The following is an 8580-nucleotide window of genomic DNA, read 5'->3' as shown; positions in this document are numbered from 1 at the left end:
TCTTAAGTTAAGTTGTGCCAGGGGAAGTTTAGGTTAGATATTAGAATTTCTTTACAGAGAGGGTGATCAAGCATTGGAATGGGCTGCCCAGTGAAGTGGTGGACTGTCCGTCTCTGGAGATATTTAAAAAGAGACTGGATGTGGCACTCAGTGCCATGGTCTGGTAACTGCAGCGGTGGGTCAAGGGTTGGACTTGATGATCTCTGAGGTCCCTTCCAACCCAGCCAATTCTATGATTCTATAAGTGAAGAAATCACTTTCTTGGGACTGGTCTGTGAAGCCAGGGGACCACTAAGTAGCTGGCTGGGGGATCATGGCAAGGAGATGAGGTACATATTCTCACAGTAGACAAATATATGGAAAAAATACAGAAAATATGTTCAAAAAGTGGATTTACAATTTCTGCTAGAATTTCTACAAAATGCAAGAGGAAACCTTTTTATCCTGCTGCTGCATGCATGTGTCAGGTGTCTGAGAAATGAAGATAATAAACTTGCTCATTGAAGCCACCATAACAAGACACAAGTCTGCATGAAATATTCATAGGTGAGAAGGAACATCTGGGCACATTTCAGTGGCATAGGCCATTCCTCCTGCTTTATGCACTTTTAAAAAGAAAAGACCACAGCTGCCCATGGTGACATCATCCAAGAAGCCACAGCTGCCACCCCCCAGCTGGCCACCATTTCAGCCACTCCACTGCTCTGCCTTATAACCAGGTGAGCTCAGGAGCTGAAGCTGCCTCTTTAATAACCCACTAAATCAGGCTGAAATCAGCCAGGCAGAAGCAGTCTGCAGAGATGGATCCCTGTAGAGCAGCTTTTCACAGAAAGCAAGCTCTGCAGGGTGCCCATTCTCTGCAAAATTCACCAGGAACAGGCAGGGATTCACCAAGGAGCAGGGGACAGGAGGAAAGAAGGGGCCATTGCATCCCATCTTTCAATACATTTATCTCCAAAAATCAAAGCTAGTTTGGAGGTTGGAGCCCAGTTATGCAAAATCATCTTTCTTTCCAAGCTAAGCCTGGCCCAAGAGGATAGCTAGTTGTTACCAGACATATATGATAATTTTAAAAACCCTTATTTGACAGGTAGGCTCATCTGTTGGCTTCTTTGAAGCATTTGAGAGTTTTCTGTCATTTTTCCCTTCATGTGCAAGTAAAGTTTGATTGACATTTTGAAGCTTGCTATTAAATTAGCTCCTATTTTTAGAGCTTGGGGACCATAACTTAGAACAAAGCAAACCTGAAGCAGATGAAACCTGTAAGATGTGTACCTTCTGTACACAAGTACAGAAGAATCATAGAATTGGCTGGGTTGGAAGGGGCCTCAGAGATCATCAAGTCCAACCCTTGATCCACTCCCGCTGCAGTTACCAGACCATGGCACTGAGTGCCACATCCAGTCTCTTTAAATATCTACAGGGACAGAGAATCCACTACTTCCCAGGGCAGCCCATTCCAATGCTTGATCACCCTCTCAGTAAAGAAATTCTTTCTAATGTCCAACCTAAACCTCCCCCGGCACAACTTGAGACCGTGCCCTCTTGTCTTGCTGAGAGTTGCCTGGGAAAAGAGACCAACCCCCACCTGGCTCCAACCTCCTTTCAGGGAGTTGTACAGAGTGATGAGGTCTCCCCTGAGCCTCCTCTTCTCCAGGCTGAACAGCCCCAGCTCCCTCAGCCTCTCCTCCAGCCTGGTTGCCCTCCTTTGGACCTGCTCCAGGACCTCAATCTCCTTCCTGAACTGAGGGGCCCAGAACTGGACACAGGACTCAAGGTGTGGCCTCACCAGCGCTGAGTACAGGGACAGAATCCCTTCCCTGGACCTGCTGGCCACGCTGTTTCTGATCCAGGCCAGGATGCCATTGGCCTTCTTGGCCACCTGGGCACACTGCTGGCTCATGTTCAGCTTCCTGTCAATCCAGACTCCCAGGTCCCTTTCTGCCTGGCTGCTCTCAGCCACTCTGTGCCCAGCCTGGAGCTCCCCATGGGGTTGTTGTGGCAAAAGTGCAGGACCCGGCACTTGGCCTTGTTGAACCTCATCCTGTTGGAATCAGCCCAACTCTCCAGTCTGTCCAGGTCCCTCTGCAGAGCCCTCCTGCCTTCCAGCTGATCCACACTCCCCCCCGGTTTAGTGTCCTCTGTGAATTTGCTAATTGTGGACTCAATTCCCTCATCTAAATCATTGATGAAGATACTAACCAGAACTGGGCCTGGGGACACCACTGGTGAGCAGCTGCCAATTGGATCAGCACCGTTCAGCACCACTCTCTGGGGGCCTCCAGCAGTTCCTAACCCAGCACAGGGTGCTCCTGTCTGAGCCCTGGGCTGACAGCTTTTCCAGGAGAATGCTGTGGGAGACGGTGTCAAAGGCTTTGCTGAAGTCCAGGTAGACTCCATCCAGAGCCTCCCCCTCATCCCCCAGGCAGTCACCTGATGATAAAAGGAGATCAGGTTGGTCAGACAGGACCTGCCATTCCTAACCCTGTGCTGGCTGGGTTCTGATCCCCTGTCCATGCTGTAGGAGCTGTGTGATTCCTCCCAGGATGATCTGCTCCATAACCCTGCCAGCCACTGAGATCAGGCTGACAGGTCTGGAATTTCCTGGGTCCTCCTTTCATCCCTTTTTGTGGATTGCTGTGACATTTGCCAACTTCCAATCATCTGGGACCTCCAGTGAGCCAGGACTGTTGGTAAATGATAGTCTTGGCGAGCTCTTCTGCCAGCTCTCTCACCACCCTTGGGTGGATCCCATCTGGTCCCATAGACTTGTGGGGATCCAAGCAGCTCAGTAGGTCACTGACTGTTTCCTTCTGGATTACAGGGGGGCTGTTTAGGTTCTTGTCACCTTCTACAAGCTCCAGAAGCCAGCTGTCCTCAGGATAACCTGTCTTACTGTTGAAAACTGAGGTAAAGAAGGTGTTAAATACCTCAGCCTTTTCTTCATCTTTGACAACTATATTCCTGCCCATGTCCAGTAAAGAATGGATGTTTTCCTTGCCCCTCCATTTGCCATTGATGTATCTGTAGGACTTTTTGTTATCCTTCACAGAGGTGGCGAGATTCAGTTCAAGTTGTGCAAGTAATACTCCAGCAGAGTAATGAGGCAGCTCAGGTATGCCAGTGTAACTCCCTCATGGGGGCACCTAATCCTAGCTTAAAAATAACACTGTTCCAGAACGATGACTCTGCTTTCAAGTGTAATTACCCTCTTCCCAAGATGCCATTTGATTCCCTGCTCTAGAAAAATTAAACTTTATACGGATTATCATTGGAAAGATTTATTTCAGCGACAAAAAACCCAACATAACAGTTAAAAGGAGTCCATGGCACTAAAAAAAAAAGCTTGCTTTGTTTTTTCCCCCGTGTATAGCCCTCTATGTCTTCTAACACTTTGCAAGCTTTCTGTCAACATCAGTCCTAATTTTCCCCATGTCTGGAGCAAGTCTTCCAAATGCAATGGCTGTATGCAGCTTTGCAGCTCTGAAAGACTCAGTTATCAGTGCACACCTTCAGGAGACACAGCTTCCTCTTACAGAGACAGCACAGCTCTATCAGAGCTTCCAAAAGCCTTTCTGAAGCCATCTGAAATGACAGGATCTTGAGGTGTTCAGGAGAAGTTTGGGATGCATTTCATCTCCTTTCCTTCTCATTCAGGTTGGTAAAGGTGGGGAGCTGTGCAGCAAGGTACAGGCAGGAGCCTCAGTTCACAGACACAACATGGCTCTGTCCTGGGGAAAAAAAACAACTTTCCAAGAGCTGTTATGTGCTGAACAGCAGCACAAACCAAGTTACTGGTTTGATAGCAGAGCCAGAGGAAATGCAGGGGAAAAAACCGCAAAAGCAATCCTGGCCCAACAGCCCTGGCAGAGCAATGCAGCAGCAATAGCAATAAAATTCCTGCAAGTCCCCTCAGCTGTGTGGTACCATCTATTTCTTCTCTTTGTCCTCTGCAGCCTTGTTAAGAGTTCAGAGGTACCTCAGGGTCAGACTCCTTCCTTTGAATCACCTCACCAGCACTGCTGATTAATCGCAGCGCAGATTAACTGATGTCAGAAGGGGAATTTTTTTTCCTATTACAGCAACTTTCTTCAGTGGCAGACCACATAGTGTTTAATCACATTAAATCAATCATTTAAATATCTTAAGAGATCCACCTGACTTCTTTTCTACTCAAGCAAATGGAAATCTATTAAGAAAATTAAAAATTCTTTTTAGGGGCTAAAAAGATTACACACTAAGCATAATTTCTTCATCTCTCTACTCTCCTCCCACAAAATATTACCTGGCTGGCTGGCTGTTAGCCCACAGAACAACAAAGCATAACCAGGAGCCCAGGGGACACCTGTCTACAAATGGCACAGGATAATCCATCATACCACATTACCAGTTTGGGCTTGCAAACAGCCAGCCAACACCCACCCCACTACAAGAGCAGCAGGGAATCCAGTCTTGTTTTGCTAGCATGGGATGGTCCAATGGGGTGGGATTCAGGGATGAAACTGCTTTTGGTGACACCTGCTTGGCCTGAGCTGCTCAAGTGGTCCAGGGGTCTCTGTTAAGCACGAAGGGAGCACTGATCTTTGCAGCATGGGTATGTGCACACTGCCTGCAAACAAGCAGACACAGAGGTCAGCAGCTGGGCTGTTCCAACAACAAAACATTTTTACCTGTGAGAAAAGGCCACGGTACAGGTGGGGATGAGACCTGCAGGCTGCCAGGCACAGCACTCTGACACCTTCTGGACTCCTCAGTGCAGAGCTAGGGACCACTGCTGGAGGCACCACACCAGCACACAGCCAAGGAGCCACTTTAAGTCCTTTAAGTGCCCTGTAAGCACTTGCAAAGATGAAGTAGAAGTGAAGTCAGTCAGAAGTGCAGTCAGAAGCTTAACATGCTCAAAACAAGCTCATCCACTCTCTGCAGACAGAGATTTAGTGGAGGATAGGGGTAAGAAGAGAGGGGGCCTGTTCAGAAAACAAAAATAATTTTTTCTAAAAACAAGAACTGCTCTCACTCCTAGCCTAGAAGAAGCAGACACAACAGCTCTTCCTGCAGTAGGTTAGTCTCTCATTTTTTTAAATGCAAGACTGCTCTCTGTTGGACTAGAGAAGCCCAGCCTTGTTTGCATCCACTAAAACCCTGCCAGGCAGCAATTGGTCCTGTTCCAGTATCAGCAGGACAGTGGTACCACTTGCTGGGAGTTAAAAGTCATTTTAGGAAAACTGTAACAGTTTGTTCTGCACCCTATGAAAGCAGCACCTAGATTTTTCCCTTGATAAATGAAGCAGCTGTTCTGCCCAACTCAAAACAAGGACTATTAACAATTCTTCTACATGGGATGCTGATTTTCTTTTCTAATTGTGGGGTACACAATTTCTTCCCAGAATATGCAGCTTTTTATATGAATTTTAGTTGTTACAGCAAAGAAGAGGATATGACTTCAGAGTAATGGCACACCTGGTTCAGAGCAGGGACTGAGTCCCTGCAGATCTCTCTGTTGCAAAAGGGTCCAACACACACGAAGGCATCTCAGGCCCTTGAAGTTCCCTTTCAGCAAATCAGCACTTTTTATCCAGAACTGCTGGCAAAAGTTCCCAACCAGTTCCATAGGTGTCCACATGCAGCTTTGCACAAGTGTCTCCTTTGGCACAAGGTCATCAACCTGCCCTCAACTCACTGTCCTCCACCCATTTCCATAAGCAGAGGTTGACTCAGGCCCTCCATGTATTTATGTAGCCTCACAGGTGTATTTCATAGCCAAGGCCAAACTCTGCACTGCTGCTGGCTTTGGATGGGGCAGGCTGTATTTGCCCAACTCACTTCAGGTAAAACAAGCTCAATGATACCCCCAGGAGCTGCTGGCTCCATCAACTCAGTCTGCAGGCTTGACATCGATAAATTATTTCAATGATGAATTTAAATCAAAAGATAATTTCCAGACCTTCCTGGTAGAGGAACTGGTTCTGGTTTATTTTGTCTTGCTTTACTCACACCCCACAGCACCTCCACCTGCTGTGCAGCTACCCTGAAGACAAACACCAGAGCACTTCAATTGTATATCCTATTATCTTTTTAATAATGGATTAGAGATGCATCTGCTCTGAAGACTAGAAATGAAAACAGCATCTCCTTTTCTCTTCTGAAACATTATCGTGTGTGTTAACATGGACAGCCCTTCAGCTTCATCACTGACGTCTATTCAGTCTCCTTAGGACATATTCTGCCTATCTGTAAAATCAGCTGTCTAGAAAGAGGGCAAGAAATGTTGGTCCACTGAAGAATACAAGCCAACATAATCAGATTTGTTAGCCAAAGAAATTAATGTTTAGAAACTGCTGTATGGAAATTCAACTAATACTACTTTACCAGATTGCCTTAGAACCAAGTGACAAGAAAGAGTTTTCTCTCATAATTCACAAGGTCAGAAACAAGAGACAGCCTAGACAAATTACTATCCAGGCTCAATGCAGAGTAAGAAGCAAGGAACACTACAAAAACCAAGCTTCAGCTGTCTTCTGCATACAAATCCCATTTCTGAACCAAATGGCTATGCTAGGACTGTCACACTTGCCAGGCAGTTGAAGGAGTGCCAGATTGAAAAGAAAGGACACTCCATGATGATTTTCTATCTATGCATTAAAAAGACATTTCAAACTCACTCTTTCACCCTTCCAATCACATGTATATAAAAAAAAATATTATGAAAAGAGACTTAGGATAAAAACACGTTCCTCTTCTTGTTTCCAGGGTATCTCACGCCCAGATTCCCCAGTTTGCTCAGACACTCAAGGCCCACACAATTACTCAGCACTGAACCACCTTTCCAGAGCTGGATTCAAGTCCTCCAGGAAAGCTGAGTTAGAGTAAGTCTGCCCCTGTTGGGTTTACAGCAAACAAACATAAACGTGAACCAGCTGCATGCAAGAAGTAACAAAGTCTTTAAAAGTTTCTCATAGGCTCCTTGCTCTCCTTCAAAAACCAGAACTTGGCCAAGGTTTCTGCTTAACCTAGGAGACTGTCACATAGAGCAATGGTTACAGAATCAACAAGTTCATTACAATTGATGGCTTTTGTCTAATCAGTATTTGCCAAAGGCTTAGTCTTATTATTTAGATAGTTTTATAAACAGATGTATGATACTCTGCAAGTAACATTTTAACCAAGTCTATTTTCTGAGGCCTCTTAATCCAGTAAGGAGAGCTCTGCCTGCTAATTATATAAAACTGCCTTACTTCAGCAGTGTTCATTAGCAAAGAACACCTACCCAAACACTCTTTAATAAAAAAAACAAAACCACTTTTTTTCCCTGACACTGCCTGTTGCTTCAACTCAGGACAATAACAAGAGAAGTGCTGACACCTACAGGGCAAGACGTTTATGTGTCTAGAAACCTCAATCTGTTCACCTATTTTTAAGTTCTCTAATAGTTCTGCTTGAACTTGTGGGTTTTTGAGTTAGGGGAATGAGAGGAACGCAAAAGATGGAGAGAGGAAGGTTTGAGTTACAGGACATAGACCCATAATGTAAAGAAATAATTAATGTACAGGAATTCCGCATCAGTATTCACTAAAGCAGTCATAACTACTGCTTACATCATTCTATTCACAAACTGATGCTTTTCACTTTTGTGAGGCTGTGCTGAATCCCCTAAAGAATAATCAAGGACAGAAGGAGTTCCCTGCATCCCTAAAGCCTGCATTAATGAAGACAGTAATTCAGATTTCATGACCTGAGCCCATCATGCAACATCTTTCAGCTCTGTGTGTACAAGATGGAATCATGAGCCATATACATCACTGCAGCCCCAGAAGTACTTTAAGTCTCTGACCCCAGCCCTATTTCTAATGTTTTCCCAGTCCCAGCTCACCCATTTCCAAAAGGCATCTTGTACCAAGTAGTTCGTAACCAAGTGATCATGGTATCAGTTCCCAAAGCCTTCTTAAAGTTACATAAAAAAGCCTGGCTTTGTTTCAGGGGATGTGGGGCAGGGGGGGGGGATTAGTGTCAGCTTCAAGGGCTGAACAATGAAGCCAGACACATCCCACCTATGGCCCAAAATGAGCTTTAAGGTCTATTGCACTGACAAGCCAAGAGGCCTGCATTTGGAATATTCAAGGGGAACAAAAGGTGGGTAAATAAATTTATATATGGTTATATACACATTTAAGAAAATCTGACAGAATAAAGGAAGGTTTAAACCCAAGGAAGAGGTTATTAGGGTACTCTTACCATCTCGGTCTCTATTTCTTTTTTCTTATTATAACAAAACACTCAGTCTCTCTGCAGTTACACTGCTAATATGAATCCTGGGCCTGAATTACTTGAAAGAAACAAACAAATTACAATTTTAGTTTAATTACTCCCAAGTTCCCAGTTAAAAGTGTCTTTAGCCAAAAAAAAGCCCAAAAAGAGACAAGATACTACATGCACAAGTGCCTTCAAATACCCCATATTAAACACCACAGGCTTAGATTGTAGTTGAAAGAGGAGACAGAGGATACATCGCCCTCTTGTACTTTCCCTTCTTCTTAGAGGTTAAGCATATGGTATGGAGAAGACTAAAAGTAAGAGGTTTCC

The 8580-nt window shown here is 45.0% G+C and overlaps 1 long non-coding RNA gene across 1 annotated transcript; it reads right to left on the bottom strand.

The window, feature by feature from the left end:
• Positions 1-3265: 3265 nt before the first annotated feature.
• LOC139793524 (uncharacterized) lies at positions 3266-6486 on the bottom strand. Its single transcript, XR_011724635.1, has 2 exons — positions 4423-6486; positions 3266-3731 (listed from the first exon to the last, which is right to left on the bottom strand). It is a non-coding gene; the product is annotated as an uncharacterized lncRNA (long non-coding RNA).
• Between the last annotated feature and the right edge of the window lie 2094 nt (positions 6487-8580).

Source organism: Heliangelus exortis, chromosome 2, assembly GCF_036169615.1.
Source record: "Heliangelus exortis chromosome 2, bHelExo1.hap1, whole genome shotgun sequence".
NCBI classification, from domain to species: Eukaryota; Metazoa; Chordata; class Aves; order Apodiformes; family Trochilidae; genus Heliangelus; species Heliangelus exortis.
The sequence above is the reverse complement of the archived record's forward strand: the minus strand, read 5'-3'. Positions and strand labels throughout refer to the sequence as shown.